Source organism: Papio anubis, chromosome 7 (genome assembly GCF_008728515.1).
Source record: "Papio anubis isolate 15944 chromosome 7, Panubis1.0, whole genome shotgun sequence".
NCBI lineage: Eukaryota > Metazoa > Chordata > Mammalia > Primates > Cercopithecidae > Papio > Papio anubis.
Genome location: NC_044982.1, coordinates 77,426,971 through 77,445,077, shown reverse-complemented (window position 1 = coordinate 77,445,077; position 18,107 = coordinate 77,426,971). Strand labels below are relative to the sequence as shown.

The 18,107-nt window shown below is 37.4% G+C and overlaps 1 pseudogene across 1 annotated transcript; it reads right to left on the bottom strand.

Annotated features, from left to right (window-relative positions):
• Window positions 1-7,449: 7,449 nt before the first annotated feature.
• Window positions 7,450-9,330, bottom strand: LOC101006317 (annotated as a pseudogene). Its single transcript, XR_002523285.2, has one exon. The product of XR_002523285.2 is annotated as a ribosome biogenesis protein WDR12 pseudogene (transcript).
• Window positions 9,331-18,107: the final 8,777 nt, after the last annotated feature.

Genomic DNA, 18,107 nt, shown 5'->3' with positions numbered 1-18,107 from the left:
ATAGATTTGAAAACGATGTTGTGCCAAGGAAGATGTTAATGTTTTTCAATTTGCAGGTTTAGTAAGGATCATAAATTGTTTGATTTCTTAATCTAGTTTATGTATCCTAAATATCTCTGCAACTTTGCAAGGCCCTAATTTATTTCCTTTAAAAAAAAAATTCTAGATTTGACAGTTTGGTCTACATTTCAAGGCTGGTTAGATGGGAGGTATGTCCTGGTATATTAGTTAATTTAGGTATATCTTACTGATTTACATTGCATGAATTATCAGATGCTATTGACTCATTCAAGTAAATATATTTAAAAATTACACCTTTTGCTTATACTAGTAATTGGGTCAGTCATGCTCTTGAAGGAGGCATACTGGGAGCCATACTTTACCAGGGGCAGAGGATTCAATGGACTTTTTCTGTTTTCTCTTCTTTGTGCTCTGTAATTGAGATACAGAACAAAGGTAATCTTTGCTTAGCGTAATAATGGAGAATGACTAGACCAACAAAAGATATGTCAGAATCATTTGCAAGGGTGAAACTTATGAGTGTATTTGTGAACCTGCTTGAAAGCTCCAATGCACATGTGTCTGTACACAATTCGGGGCCTATTAACGTTTCCTAATATTTTAAATCTCTGAAATTATTGTTATAACATTTGGTATTCTTGGGTAAAAAATGATGTTTAACTATAAAAAGAATATTTCATCAATGATTTAAAAATTGCCATTATTTTCTTTATAAGTCTATGAATGACAACAAAAATAATTAAAATTTTCCAGAAAATAAACTTCATAATTACTAATATTATATAATTAATTATATAAATAATTATAATTATTATATATATGAGAGTACTAAAGGTATATAAAATGGAACAAAGTAGCAGAATTTTGAAAGTAACATGACAAAATAAAGTAAATGGGATTAGAAAAATATGTGTGTGTGTACTGTAGTTTGTTTTTATTGTTAGCAAATGCAAAACAACCCAGAAAGTACCACTAAATGTTCAAGTTATATAATGCAGTGGTAATAATAATAATATACACCAACATATTTTGTAATTATTATAAAATGATGCACATGCAAGTTATAGTTATCTCTTTTGAGCCTAAAAATGCCCAAAAGAAGGAAAAACATTCAATTCTGTCATTTATTTCAATTGTTCTACAATCAGAAAATCTAGCTAAGATTTGGAACCAATCTAAGTGTTCTTAAATGGATGAATGGATAAAGAAAATATGGTACACATACACAATGGAGCACTATTCAACCATAAGAAAGAATGAGATGCAGTCAATTGCAATAACTTGAATGGAACTGAAGATCATTATGTTAAGTGAAATAAGGCCGGAACAGAAAGACAAACATCATATGTTCTCACTTATTTATGGGATCTAAAAATCCAAACAATTGAACTCATGGTCATAGGGAGCTGAAGGATATACCGTTTCATCTGAAAATAGACCTTTCAGCCTTCTCTTCCACTTCCCCAAATCCCTGTTGTTAATGAGGCTTTATTACTATATTTCACATTAGTAGAATTCAAACCACCTATCAGGGGTTGGGTTCCCCAATTTAAGAACCTGAAACCTACCTCAAAGTCTTAAGATACCATCTAAACCATATCTGCTATTATCTACTTATCTTAGTCTATTCGGGCCACTATAACAAAACACCATAGAATAGGTGGTAGGTAAACAACAGAGAATTATTCCTCAATTCTGGAGGCTGGGAAGTTCAAGACCAAGGTGCCAATAGATTCAGAAGCCCTACTTCCCGATTCATAGACAGCTGTCTTCTCAATGTAGCCTGACAAGGCCAAAGGCCAAGGGAACTCGCTCAGGCCTCTTTTGTAAGAGTGCTAATCCCATTTATGACAGCTCCACTCTCATGACCTAATAATTACCTCTCAACAGTCCTACCTCCTAGTAACATCACCTTGGGTGCTAGGATTTCAACATATGAATTTGGGGGAACACAGATATTCAGTCCATAGTGCTGCTCCTTATCAACTTGTAGTTAAAAAGGACAAAGTATATCAATGTTACCAGACCACATCTCTGGATTATTCAGACAGTCTGCTATTTCTGTTTATACTACCAGACCTGAGAATATTTCTGGTAATGTCTGTGGTCCTAGCTTCTTGTCTTGCCCATCTTCTCTCTCATCCTGTCTAATCATTTACCAGTCAATTCTTCCACTCTCTCACTTGTTGCAGCTCCCATTCCTACTGACTTCTGCTTTGGGTCAATTGTGTGAGTATACCATCAGCAAGCTTCTCAGCGTTTACTCACCCTCTGTTACCTCATCTGGCTGAGCATCCCTAATTGTACAGCGAAGGTACAGGCTTGGAAGGCATGAAAATGTTGGCATATAGGGAAGTGTCAAATACTTAGGGGTGACAAGAGTGCTGCGTTTAGAAGACAAATGATGGGAAATAACATTGGTCCTGTAGGTGGGGGCTTCTTACAGAATTGAAGGCCGTCTGAATCTAAAACTTGTGCTCTTAACTGTTCATTATTTTCCCCAGCTGGCCTGTTAAACATCATCTATAAAAAAAATCTATAATCCCTGGGCGTGGTGGCTCACGCCTGTAATCCCAGCACTTTGGGAGGCTGAGGCGGGCAGATGACGAGGTCAGGAGATGGAGACCATCCTGGCTAACATGGTGAAACTCCATCTCTACTAAAAATACAAAAAAATTAGCGGGGTGTGGTGGCGGGTGCCTGTAGTCCCAGCTACTCGGGAGGCTGAGGCAGGAGAATGGCATAAATCCGTGAGGCGGAGCTTGCAGTGAGCCAAGATGGCACCACTTCACTCCACCCTGGGCAACAGAGCGAGACTCCGTCTCAAAAAGAAAACAAAAAACAAAAAACTATAATCTAGTTTAGAAGCTAGCTTACTCAAAGACACAGAAGTCTGCTCTACCAAAGGTTACAATGCAGGCATTGCAAACTTATCTACAAAGACTAGTCGATAACAAAAGTCTGTAACTCTGTTATATTCAGTGATACAGTAGCTCCAATATAAATATGGAGCTTAAAACTCTGGAGAATGGACGTACCATCTAAACAGGACCACAGATTGTTGTCATGGGAAACGACAACCAGCATTACCTGATAGTCTCCTTTCACAGAGCTCCTGGAAGGTCATTCTAGAAATCCTGGAAATCCAGATGTTAGTTACAAACAAACATTTAAAACTGGGCCACGCACTGAGAAACAAATAAATGTCTGTACTCCATATTTGATTCCCCATGAGGCAGTTTACAGCCTCTGTTAGAAGACTTAAAGCATTTCTTTTTCTGAGACTAGACAAACAGCTTAGTCCACAACTGAAATACACTTTAAAACAGCAGCAAAAACAATCGTGCTGCTTAAAATCCTTCAATGGCTTTGAACTCTGATTGATGTGAAATTCAGCATTCTTCATAGCCCAAGTCTTCACATGATCTGGCAACTTCCCAATTCTCCAGCTTCTGGGCAAGCTGCTGTCCTCTTTGCTTGCCGCTGTCCACCTATAACAATCTTCTAGCTTCCACCGTCCACCTATAACAGTCTTCTAGCTTTTCAGAAATGTTAAGCTTTTCCTGTCTCAGATAGTTTTACATTATTGCCTCTGCTTAGAATGCTTTTCCTCTTCTTTTTAACTGTTGAAATCTTTTTCTAGTTTTAAATTTCTTATTGATGCACAATATTTGTACTTATTGAGGAGGCACATGTGATTTGTTTACATGCATAGAATGTGTATGGATCAAGTCAAAGTATTTAAGATAGGCATCATCTAAAGCATTTATCATTTCTATGTGTTCCAAACATTTCAAATCCTCTCTGCTTGTATTTTGAAATATATACTACATTGCTGCTAATTGTAGTCGCCCTATTATGCTATAAAACATTAGAACTTACACCTTCTAACTGCTTGGTACTCATTAATCAATCTCTGTTTATTCCTCCCTCCTCCCCCATCATCCTTCTCAGCCTTTAGTAACTGTCATTCTATTCCCTACCTCCATGAGATCAACTTTTTTTGCTTCCACATGTGAGTGAGAAGATGAAAGATTTGTCTTTCTGTGCCTGGTTTATTTCACTCAACATAATGACCTACAGTTCCATCCACACTACTGCAAATGACATGGTTTCATTCTTTTTTATTACTGAATAGTATTCCACCATAAATGTAATATATGTATATACACAGACACACACACACACACGTGCACACATGTTCTATAGCTGTCCCCACTGTCCTATAGCTCCATAAGGACAAGGTCTGTCTTCATGGAGTGGTGTGCCTTCCACACAGTTTGTACTCATGATTAGTTGAATAAACAGTGGAGGGATTTATCTCTTTCTAAATTCTGCATTGCATTTAGCATTTCTTGGGAGATTTAAACACGTCAGTTTATGTAACATGGTTAGCTTGGTGCTCGGGATATAGTAGTGGCTCAATTAAATGTTAGAAATAATTAGATGTGTGTTTCAACTTCCCTGATCAGAAAGAGAAAATAAAAATGATGACACAAAAATGCAACTTATGTTTTATAATGTGATTCTCATGACATCTTAGAGTGGATTTGCCAAAAAGCAGACCCTGAGGCAGGATGTAAGTGCAAGGTGATAAGCCTAGGAAGCATAGTCATGGAATAGGAAGGTGAGCCTGGCGAAAAGAGGCAAGCCAGCAAAGGGCATGTTAATTGAGTAGATCACCAATGGGCTCAGTTCTGCATGGGGACCCTCTGAGGGACTGTGTGGAACCTAATTTCAGAGTTGTCCCATGAATGAGCAAGAAAGCTAGCTTATTTATGTATCACCTTCTGTCCCTCACTGGCTGGGAGTTGCTCTTCGGAGCTCCCTGCAACTAAGGAGTGTCAGACGAAAATCTTTACGCCTTTTTTTTTAACTGATTGATTTAGCTCTGTCTTTTTGCCATGATCTTTGAAGTTCTTTTTAAGAATCACATGTGCTTTCTTCATAATAAATGTTTATCTTTGCTAGAATTATCTTAAATGTGTACAATATTTTTGTAAGGAAATTTGGTAATGTGTAGCAAATAAACAAATGCACTTTGATCCACATAAGTCTACGTCAAGATGCTTTTCCTAAGGCAATAATTATGAATATGTGCTAATATTTTTGTCTTATTTTACAAATATAATAATTCTTGTAGACATTTAGAAAACACTGAAAATATGTACAAACAAAGTTATCAGCACTGCCACAACACAAAAATACTATTTATATTAGAAATATTTTTTTAAATTGAAATGGCACTATATATGCTGGAATTTTCTACATTTTTAAACGATGAACATTTTCTCATGGTTTTAAATACTTTTCATAAAGTTCATTAGTAATAATGTATTGTCCTAAAGGATCCTGAAGCATATTTAAACAGAACATACTAAATTTTCAACAGATACATAACAGTTCTGTAACTTTCTATCTAGGGCTTGAGTACACAACAAATGGGGGTGGGGAAGGACAATTAAAGAAGAAGGGAGTTAGTGTCAAACCAAAATATTTATTTCCTTAATAAATAGTTCAGGTCGACTCTAGATGTTTGTCGTGATTGGGGGTCTCAGGTAGTCTTGGTTAAGCAGCCTCCCCTGAAGCAATTTCTCTTCTTTGGTCTGATTCATGGGAAACATGGGTCTTAGACACCATTTGCCACTCCAGTGGTTTATTTTGGCAGTGCTTTTACAAGACACAAGAGCAGGCTGGTGGCATGGACTAGATATAATCAGATAGTCAGATGACCAACTGACCAGGAGGGTCTCCATTTGGAGACCATTTTCAGAATTTGGGGAATTCTTTTCCTTTTCTTATACCTGTATGCAATCTAAGTCAGTTTCCAGGTGTTTCTTTCATAAAGGGAATTTAAGCCTATTCTTGTTAGGGTGAGCTTTGTTTTAAGGTTTATAAAAGTTGCAGCTGTGCTGAGATGAAGTTATCTTCTGGAAATCCCCCACTGAGTTTCATCATACTGTTAAGTGACATGTAGTGTCATCCCTGCAAGACACTTGAGTGGGGCTTATGGCTATCATTAATCTTACAGCCATGGACGTCTCTTGTAGTGTACTGTAATATTTGTGTTATAATGCTCTTGGTGCCAAGCCTACATGCCCTACAGTACTTCAGTGGTTTTATTTTGATGTATTTCCATGACTGCCTCCTGTTCCCTCTTCAACTCCACGTTTTGTCATTTCCCATACCAATGGCAACTCAGCATATGGTATAAAGACATCCATACTCATTTTGTCTTATTTTGTACCTTCTACATTTTATGCACATTTCTGACTCCAACTTTTCCTACCCCTCTTTCTTCTAGGGTTAGTTCCTCCATCTTTGCTCTGGTTCCCTTTCTTTGTACATAGGAACGTTGATGCTCTCTAATCAGCATTTAAACTTGTGAAGTATCTTCTGTCTTAAAGCAAAAGAAGTGCAAATTCTCTCATATTCAAGTTCTCTAGTCACTAACTCAATTGTGTTTCTATTCACAACAGAAAAATATTTTTTGGTTTCCTTATTATTTATTTATTTATTTATTTATTTTTCTGAGACCAAGTCTTGCTCTGTCGCCCAGGCTGGAGTGTAGTGGCAGTCCGATCTCAGCTCACTGCAACCGCCACCTCTTGGGTTCAAGCAGTTCTCCTGCCTCAGCCTCCCAAGTAGCTGGGATTACAGACATGTGCCACCACGCCAGCTAATTTTTGTATTTTTAGTAGAGACGGAGTTTCACCATGTTGGCCAAGCTGGTCTCGAACTCCTGAGCTCAAGTGATCTGCCCCACTTGGCCTCCCAAAGTGCTGGGATTACAGGCATGAGTCACCAGACCCAGTTGGTTTTCTTATTTTTTAATTTTTTCAATTTTTAATTTTTATGAGTGCATAGTAGGTGTATCTATAAATGCGGTATATGAGATATTTTGATACAGGCATACAACGTGTAATCATCACAGGGTAAATAGAGTATCCATCACCCCAAGCATTTATCATTTCCTTGTTTTATAAATATTTCAATTATAATTATTTTAAAACATGATAAATTATTGTTGCCCTGTTGTGCTATCAAATACTTGATCTTATTCATTCTATCTAACTATATTTTTGTACCCATTAACCATCCCCATTTTCCCTCCAACCCCCACCACCCTTCCCTGACTCTGGTAATGATCATTCTACATTTTGTCTTCATGAGTATAATTGTTTTAAATCTTAGCTCCCACAAATGAGTGAGAATATGTGTAGTTTGTCTTTCTGCAGTTTTTGAAAGAGATTACTCCATTTACTGTCCTCAATTTCTCATCTTTTACTCATTCCTCAACCTTTCATGATATGTCTGCTCCTGTCTAAGCAACCTGCTTCCAGCAAGGCCGCTAACCACACCCTTACACTGAAATTCAGTTGTAGCTGACAGCGTTTTTCATTCCTCTTGGCTACCATAATACTGTACTTCTTGTTTTTGTCTTTTTTTTTTAAAAGAGAAATGTAAAACTCAGTTTAATTTCAAGTTTGTATAGAGAATGCATGCCACAGTTTATATTTTATAAATACAACCTATCTTATTACAAATGCAAAATAAGAAAAAGTGATATGTTAGCTGTTATGAAGGGTGAAAACATTATATTAACTTCAAAAGGCTGCTTTCTGCATCTGCATCTATGTAATTTCATGATTCTCTACCAATTTCATTTACAGAAATAATCTCTATAGTCAAATTATTGTTCATTTTCACGCCCCCACATGGGAAGTGGTAGGGGAATATCTGTAGGAATACAATTTATTGTCTGTTCCTCCACTCAGAAGTAGCCCTGTGTCTGTCCAGTCTACACTGAGAACTTTGTCTTCATGAGCAGCCAGATCATAGAGAGGAGCCTTACAACTTCTTGTATCTCACAGCTTAACAATGTTATCTAAAGATCCTGAGATCAGCGCTGTTCATAAGTAGGAGACCATTTTACTGTTGTCACATAACCGGTATGTGAGGTTAGGGACAGCGACACCAAAGAACCATCTTTAGTTTGGGGATCCCACAGTCTGATATGCCTATCTGTGCTTCCAGATGCTAAACATTTACAAAGTGGAGTATAGGAAATACAATTAAACACTTTATTTCCTGTCAAAGTTGACTTAAGACTGCCAAACTCAACATCCCACACTCTAATTGTATGGTCCCAAGATGCACTGCAGATTTCTTCAGTATCTGACCACAGAACTGATGGTCTGCTTCCATATGGCCAGAGAGGGTCACTATGGGAGTCCTTGTTGGTTCCAACTCTTCTGTTTTCTGTTTCTTTCTTGGTTGATTTGTGGACTCCTCCATCTCATCTTCTTCATCTGTGGGGACTGTAGACAAGATCTTTAGCATCTTATCCCAGGAGCCACTACAAAATTTAGTTCCTGTGCCATCAACAGCTATAGAATCTACACTTCCAGCATTACCTCTACAGCAGTGTAGGGCTTTCACTTTGTTTCTCTCTACATTCCACTCCCATAAGAGAATAGTCTGATCCATAGAGGCACTCAATAATAAGCAGGACAAGCTATCTTTTTTCACCCAGGCCACATCTTTTACAACATCCGTATGTCCTACAATTGTCATTATTGACTTTCCTTCCAAGGACCAGATCCAAGAAGTCTTGTCATAAGAACCAGTCAAGATCCATTCCTCTGCTCCTTTAATTGAACTGATCCAGTCATCATGGAACATGCATTGCTCTGGCTGGGGTGCAGTATACTGCTCGTTTCTATTTCCACAGCTTCTTCTGATGAGATGTTCTCCAGTTCCATGTGTTTGAACAAGGGCATTTGCAGAAACTGGTCCTTAATAAGGAAATCAAACTCCACGTTTGTGGAACTCATTTTTGTCCTTTAGTAGTTTATTGATGATGTTACTAAGGTCAGCACTTTCAGAGGTGGTAGGGATTGAGAAGGGAACATCATCTAAGGCATATTTCTTGTCATTAGTGTAGAAGCGTGTTTGGAGCTGAGCCATGGTGAAGAGTACACACAAGACTTGCCCACGGAAATGTACGGGTTAGTAGACCCACAACAGGGAGCTCCTGTCTTTTGGGACTACAAAGAGGCAGCTCAAAATTAGACTGCACAGGTAAGCGAGGAGCTGCAATCTAAGCCTGGACTCTGCTTTCTCCTGTTTTTGTTTGTCTTATTTTGTTTTGTTTTGTTTTGGGCAGGCTCTAGCTTCTGAGTTCCCTTTGTATACTCTCGATCTCCATATATTTTATGATTTCTTCCTCTGCCTGCCCCTTACATCTTTCTGGTCCTCAGGAATCAGTGCAAGGCCCCTTTAAGTCTCATTTTACACATGTTACTATACTTTCAAAACTTCAGCTCTTAGTTGTTTGTTAATGACTCCAACATCTGTAATCCTATCCCAGTTGGTTTTTCTGAGCTCCATGCACATCTATTCATTCATTTATTCTTTCATTCAAAAGAAAAATTTCCATTGAGTGCCTGTTCTGTGCAAGCAAGTTGCTACATGCTGAGAACACCATGATGAACAAGGGACAAAAGCTTCCATGTTGGTGGGGAATATAGCCAACAAATAAGTAGGCAAATAAATAAACAAAGGGACTAAGAAGCTGCTCTGGTCAAATAATTAGGGAGATAGTTTGGATAGACTGTGCTTGAAGCTGAGAAGAGTTAAAACCAGGTTAAAATGCCTGTTCAAGAAGATACCATGATGAAACAGCAAACTCAAATGCTTTGAGGCAAGAAAGAAGTTGATGGGTTTGAGGAAGTAAACAGAGATCCAAGCCTGAATATGGTAATTAGAGTAGGAGTAGTAGGATATGAGGCTGAAGAAGTGGGTAGGAATCACGGAAGGGTTTGTGGGCCATAATCTGGAATTTAGGTTTTACTTCAAAGACAATGCAAAGCCACTGAATCATTTCTGGCAAGAGAATAATACTTTATTATTATTGTTCTTAAGTATTTTATTCTTTTTAAGAGGTTTAAGTATTTTATATTCATAACAAAATTGAGAGAAAGGTACAGATATGTCCCCATATACCCTCTGTCCCCCAAAATGCATAGGTACATTAAAATAAAAACTTTTATTTAAGTAAAATTCAGGTAGAGAAAACTACAGATGCCACTGAGTGTTTGTACGTTTTGTAAGTACATCCATGTAACTAGTATCTGGGCCTAATAATGAAACACTACTCCTATCCCAGATGTCCCCTCATGTTATCTTCTAGTCACTACCTGTCCCCTGCTTAGAGTAAGCACAATCCTGATTTCTAACATGGATTAATTTCATCTGTTTTGTACTTTATATGAATGATATCATACAGTATGTGCTATTTTATGTCTGGCTTCTTTCTTTCTACATTCTGTCTCTGAAATTATCCTGTGTCATTTTGTCTAGTGGTATTTTCTTCATTCCCATGCTGCAAAGCAGTCCATTATGTGAGTATTCTGCAATTTATTTATCCATTCAAATGAAAATGGGCCCTTGAGTAGTTCCCAGTTTGGGAAAATTATAAATACTGCTATTATAAACAATCTAGTACACGTCTTTTGTTGAACATATGCATTCATTTGTTGGAAATATACATAATAGTGGATTTGGGGGTAAAATTTTATGCATATGTTCACTTTTATTAAAATCTATCCATTTTATGGAAAGATTATAATGTATGTGTACATATCGATGTATATTTAAATATACACAGATATATGTGTATATATTTAATTATTTATTTGGAAAATATTTCAAATGTACAGAAGAGTTGCAATAATATTTTAGAAAATATCCATATCCCTTTATGTAGAATCAAATATTGCTAATAATTTGCCCCATCTTCTTTGTCATTTGCTGTCTTTATTTATATAACTTTTATTTTTTTTTTGTACCACTGAGGGTAACTTGCATACATGATTGTATTAATCCATTCTCATGCTAATATAAAGAACTACCTGAGACTGATTAACTCATAAAAAATAGAGATTTAATTAATTCACAGTTCTTCATGACTTGGGAGGCCTCAGGAAACGTACAATCATGCCAGAAGGAGAAGCAAACACATCCTTCTTCATGGAGAAGGACCAAGCAAAGAGGGAAAAGCCCTTTATAAAACCATCAGATCTCATGAGAATTAACCACGAGAACAGCAGCACAGGGGTAACTGCCCCCATGATTCAATTACTTCCCACTGGGTCCTGCCCACAATATTTGGGGATTTATGGGAACGACAATTAAAGATGAGATTTGGGTGGAGTCACAGCCAAACCATATCATTCTGCTCTGCCCCCTCTGAAATCTCATGTCCTCACATTTCAAAACCAATCATGCGTTCTCAACAGTACCCCCAAAGTCTTAACTCATTCCAGCATTAACCCCAAAGTCCAAATCCAAAGTCTCATCTGAGACAAGACAAATGCCTTCTACTTAGAAGCCTGTAAATTCAAGTTAGTTACTTCCTGGATACAGCAGGGAACAGACATTGGGTAAATACACTCATTCAAAATGAGATAAATTGGCCAAAACAAAGGGGCTACAGGCCCCATGCATGTCCAGAATTCAGTGAGGCAGTCAAATCTTAAAGCTCTGACATGATCTCCTTTGACTCCATGTCTCACATCTAGGTTACGCTGACACAAAAGGTAGACTCTCACAGCCCTGGACGGCTCCACCCCTGTGGCTTTACAGGGTACAGCCCCCATCCCAGATGCCTTCACAGACTGACATTGAGTTTCTGTGGCTTTTCCAGGTGCCTAGTGCAAGCTTTGGTGGATCTACAATTCTGGGGGATGGAGGATGGTGGTCCTCTTTTCACAGCTTCACTAGGCAGTATCCCAGTGGGGACTCTGTGTGAAGACTTCAACCCCACATTTTCCTTCTGCACTGCCTTAGCAGAGGCTCTCCATGAGGGCTCTTCCCCTGCAGCAAATGTCCGCCTGGACATCCAGGTATTTCCATACATCCTCTGAAATCTAGACAGAGGTTCTCAAACCTCAATTCTTGACTTCTGTGCATCCACAGGGTCAACACCACATGGAAGCTGCTAAAGCTTGGCGCCCGGACCCTCTGAAGCCACATCCCAAGCTATACCTTGGCCTCTTTTAGCCAAACCTGGGATGCAGGGCACGAACTCCCTAGACTGCACAAAGCAGCAAGGCCCAGGGTCCAGCCCTCAAAGCCATTTTTCCTCCTAAGCCTCTGGGCCTTTGATGGGAGGGGCTGCAGTGAAGGGCTATGACTTGCCGTGAAGATATTTTCCCCAATGTCTTGGTGATTAACACTTGGTTCCTCGTTACTTATGCAAATTTCTGCAGCTGGTTTAAATTTCTCCTCAGAAAATGTGTTTTTCTTTTCTATCACCTTGTCACACTACAAATATTCTAAACTTTTATTTATTTTATTTATTTAACTTCCCTTTAAACATAAATTCCAATTGCAAATCATATCTTTGTGAATACATAAAACTGAATGCTTTTAACAACACCCAAGTCAAATCTTGAACACTTTGGTGTTTAGAAATTTCTTTTGCGAGATACCCTAAATCATGTCTCTCAAGTTGAAAGTTCCACAGATCTCTAGGGCAGGGGCAAAATGCCACCAGTCTCTTTGTTAAAACATAGCAAGAGTCACCTTTAGTCCAGTTCCCAACAAGATCCTCATCTCCATGTGAGTCCACCTAAGCCTGGACTTTATTGTCTATATTACTATCAGCATTTTGGTCATCAAATCCATTCAATATGTCTCTAGGAAGTTCCAAACTGTCCCACATCTTCCTGTCTTCTTCTGAGCCCTCCAAACTGTTCTAACCTCTGGATATTACCCAGTTCCAAAGTTGCTTTCACATTTTTGGGTATCTTTACAGCAGGACCTCACTACCCAGTACCAATTTGCTGTATTAGTCTGTTCTTATGCTCCTATAAAGAACTGTAATGTATAAAGGAAAGAGTTTTAATTGACTCACAATTCTGCTTCGCTGGGAGGCCTCAGGAAACTTACAATCATGGCAGAAGAGGAAGCAAACAAATACTTCTTCACAAGATGGCAGGAAGGAGAAGTACCAAACAAAGAGGGAAAAGCCCCTTATAAAGCCATCATATCTCATTAGAACGGACTCACTACCACAAGAAAAGCAGCATGGGGGTAACCACCCCCATGATTCAATTATCTCCCACTGGGTTCCTCCCACAACACGTGGGGATTACGGGAACTACAATTCAAGATGAGATTTGGCTGGGGACACAGCCAAACCATATCAATAATGTTCTTTTACTTCTACATGCTATACTATATATTACCTAAAATTAAGACTTTTAGTATACAAAACCGTAGGAAAGTTATCCATTCAAGTAAATTTAACATTGATACATAATATTTTTCCTATTCTTTTGCTGGTATTCCAGTTTTATTAATTTACATAATAATGTCTTTTAAGCATTTTAAAATTCCAACATAGGTTGGAACATTGCATTTAGTTTTTATCTTTTATACTCCTTTATTCTAAAACAGTTACTCTGCTTCTTTTGTCCTTTATGACACTGAAATTTTTGAAGTATGCAATCTCACGTTTTAGTAGAATAATTATCACTTTTGAGCTGTCTGATAATTCTCCATGGCTAACTTCAGTTTATGCATTCCCAACATGCATAAGTGATGTTGTATTCTTTTCAGGGTTTCTCACGGAGAGATATAGAATATGCATTTGCTCCACTCAAGGTTGATTTCTCCAACATTGTAGTTACTAGTCTTTCCTTGCTACTAAACAATGTAGGGACAATTTTTTTTTTTTTTTTTTTGAGACGGAGTCTCTCTCAGTTGCCTAGGCTGGAGTGCAGTAGCTCAATCTTGGCTCACTGCAAGCTCTGCCTCCCAGGTTCATGCCATTCTCCCGCCTCAGCCTCCCGAGTAGCTGGGACTACAGGCGCCCGCCACCGCGCCTGGCTAATATTTTGTATTTTTGGTAGAGACGGGGTTTTACCATTCACAGGATGGTCTCGATCTCCTGACCTTGTGATCTGCCTGCCTCGGCCTCCCAAAATGCTGGGATTACAGGCATGAGCCACCGCACCTGGCCCAATGGGGACACATTTTAAGATAATGCAAGTACCTGTCTCCTCATCAAAATTCAGAAATAAAAAAATTGGCCTGGTGCAGTGGCTCGCACCTGTAATCCCAGCTTTCTGGGAGGCCAAGGCGGGTGGATCACTTCAGGCAAGGAGTTCGAGACCAGCCTGGCCAACATGGTGAAACACTGTCTCTACTGAAAATACAAAACAAAGTAGCTGGACGTGGTGGTGCATGCCTGTAGTCCCAGCTACTTGGGAAGCTGAGGCACAAGAATCACTTAAACCCAGGAGGTGTAGGTTGAAGTGAGCTGAGAGTCAGCCACTGCACTTCAGCCTGGGCAGCAGAGCAATACTCTGTCTCAGACAAAAAAAAAAAAAAAAAAAAAAAAAAAAAAAAATCCACTCCCTCTAAATTTAGCATCAGCTGATGTTTCCCGCCTGGAATAATCTTTAGAGTAATATTTGCAAGTTGATAACTTTACAGCCCTAGCACTCCCTTTATATTTATGAATCAGCACTCAACATTCTACTATAAACAAGAGTCTTTCTTTTGTCTTTTATGTTTATTTATGATTGCATGATATATTTTTAAAGGATAACTTTGCTGCTTATAGTATGTTTTAAGTGGGGCAAGAGTAGAAGGAAGAGAGATCAATTATTTGGCTATGATAAAAAGTTTAAGAAAGAGAAAATAAGATCTCCAATAAGAATGGTACCAAATCAGATGGGGATAAAAGGGTCAATTTGAAATATGTTCGGACTTCAAGTAAATAAGATTTGTTTAGATATATAGGATGAGAGATAGGTTTCATTCTTGTACAACTAGATAGAGTTGCCATTGCGGGAAGATAGGAGAAAAGCAGGGTTGGGCAAAGAGAGGATTGATTTCAGGTCTGCCAAATTTAAAACACTTATCATACACGGAAATGGAGAGGTTAAGTAGGCAGTCACATGAACTGGCTTGTAATTCAAGGTTTTGTCTATACTGGAGATATGTATTTAAGAGCCAAGATCCTATCGAGGATATCTAATTATTAATGATTCACTTAGGAAGAGAGAAGATAAGAAGGTCTAGGATATGCCCTGAGCAGGGTAGAGAGAGAGTCAGCAAAGAAGTCTTAGAAGAGCATCCAATAAGGTGGAGGAAACTAGTAGAGTACTTTCTTATGGAAGTGCAAAAAGGAGAATGTTTTAGATTCAAGCCAACTGGGTGAAATATATTGAGTTCTGCTGACAGCTGTTGAAGCATTCAGTTGGCTACACAGATATACCCACTTGGATGTCTCACAAGTATCTCCAGAAAGTTTCAGTTATCTTAGTCTTTTCTACATCCACCTTTAATATATCATAAAATTCCTTTTGACTCTACTTTCAAAACAGATGCAGAATAAAACATCTCACCACTTCTGCTACCCTTTCCAACTAAGCTATTGCTATTACTCAACTAATTGCACAGCTTCATAAATAGTCTCCATCTTTACATCTATATCCCTTTGGTTCATGTTGAACATTGAATGATTCAGTTAAAATATAACTCAACTTATACCACTTATCAGTTCTCACTCAGGACAAAAGCCAATGTACTTACAATGACTTCAACTACATGAGTTGGCACGTGCCACACCACTTCACTGACATCATTTCCTGCAACTTTACCTCCCATTGTCTTTTCTCCAGCCACAATGGCTGTCCTAGGAAATGCTAGGCAACTTCTCACCTCAAAGCTTTTTAGGAAATCTTTCATATGCATGGCAAATAAACACATAAAAAGATGTTTGACATTACTAGCCATTAAGGAATTGCAAATTGAACCACAATGAGACAACACTATACAACTATTAGAATGGTTAAACAAACTATAATGGCAATACCAAATGCTGGCAAGGTTGCAAAGAAACTTGATCACTCATACATTGCTCGTGGGAATGTAAAATGGTACAGACATTCTGGAAACAGTTGGGCAGGGTTTTATTTTTATAAAATTAAACATGCAATCCAGCAGTTGCTCTCCTGAGTATTTTTCCCAGAGAAATAGAAACTTATATTCACATAAGAACCAGTACTCAAATGTTTATAGCAACTTTATTCATAGTAGTTAAAAACTGGAAACAATGCAAATGTCTTTCAATGGAGTGAAAGTTTAAACAAACTATGGTACATCCAGATCAGAGAATATTACTCAGAAATAAAAATGAAGAAGCTATTGATAAATGCAACCACTTTGATGAATTTTAAAAAGATTATGATGAATGAAAAATGTCAATCCCAGAACGTAATATATTGTATAATTCTACTCATTTAACATTCTGGAATGGCAAAATTATAAAGATAGAGAGCAGATTAGTCATGGTCAGAGGTTAGGAATATAAAAGATGGTAGAAGGGAGGTGAATGTGATTGTAAAAAGGAAGCACAACAGATTCTTGTGGCAATGGCACTGTTTTGCATATTTAATATGATGGCATTTACACAAACATACATATCTGTTAAAATCGCATAGTGCTAATTAAACACACACCCATACATGTGTATAAAATTCAGAAAATATGAAAAACATCAGTGGGTTTTATATATATATATATATTACTTGGGATATTGTTCCTTATTTTCACAAGAGGCTATCAGGATCAATCCCTAATATTGAATAAAGAGTACACAGGATCTTTCCATATTATTACTTAGAACTTCATGTGAATCTATACTCATCTCAACATTTTAAAAAGGGTTAATTGGAAACTTTTATTTTCTGCTTTTTTCTGTGTAGTATTTTAATTTATGCATATATCTCATTTATCAATTTGAATTGTTATATATGTTTGCTTTTTCTTCCATTTTTTGACTAATATGAATAATGTTTTAAATAAATAATCTATAAATGTATTTTAATGTACATCAGGATATCTCAGGCTTAACACTACTGCCATTTTGATCTAATAATTCTCTTTTTTGGGGAGTCTCTACTATATGTTGTAAGATGTTTAGCAGCATCACTGGGATCTACCAATTAAATGCCAGTAGCACCTCCTCTCCAAATTTTGAAAGTCAAATACGTCTCTATATGTTACCAAATACATTTTGGGGACAAAATCACTCCTGACTGAGTTAAATAGATGTGTAAAAGTGGAGTGGAATTGCTCTTAATCATTACCTTTAAATCTAGAGAGAGAACGTCAATTTTTTTTCCAAATTTATTTCACCCATTTGTATGCCCATCACCCATTTGTATAAAAATTACCATTTTCTTATAACCTTGTCAGCATTAAGTATTATCAGACCTTTACAATTTATCCATTCTGTTTTATTGGCAGTGAAATCTCATTATCAATTTAATTTGCATTCTTTCATTATTAATGAAGTTGTCTTTCTTTTTAAAAGTATATTTATTGGTCACTGAATCTACTCTTTCATAGTGACTGCAGATCTTTTGACTGTGTTTCCATGGGTTTAAACATTTATAACTTTTGTAGGAGTTTCTAAAAAAATTATTTAAATGCATTTTTTTATTATACTTTATGTTCTCGTGTACATGTGCACTACGTGCAGGTTTGTTACAGACTGGATTAAATGTATTTTGGATAAAAGCACCCTGCATGTTGTGTCTGCACACACACATACACATACACATACACATACACATACACATATATCATATATCATATTTTCTTCCACTCACTGGTTTTCCTTGACAATGTGATTCTACAGTAGGAACATGCAGAGACTAAGAATAGCTAGAAATTGTTGAAAAAGAGCAAGGTGGAAAAACCTGTTCTATTGAATATCAAGAACTACTGAAGTCACATTAACCAAGAGAGTCTGGCATAGGCCCAACTATAAATAAATAGGCCAGAGGAAGAAAATAAAAAACCCCAAAACAAACTCACACATATTCAGATGCTTGATTTGAGAGAAAGATCACATTGCAGCAATGTAAAGGCTCGTATTTCAGTAAGTGGACATGGGAAATTTATATTTGGGAAGATAAAACATAATTCCTACAGTATACCATACACAAAAATCAATTCCTGATAATTTATGTACCTAATTTGAAACAATAAAGTGTTTA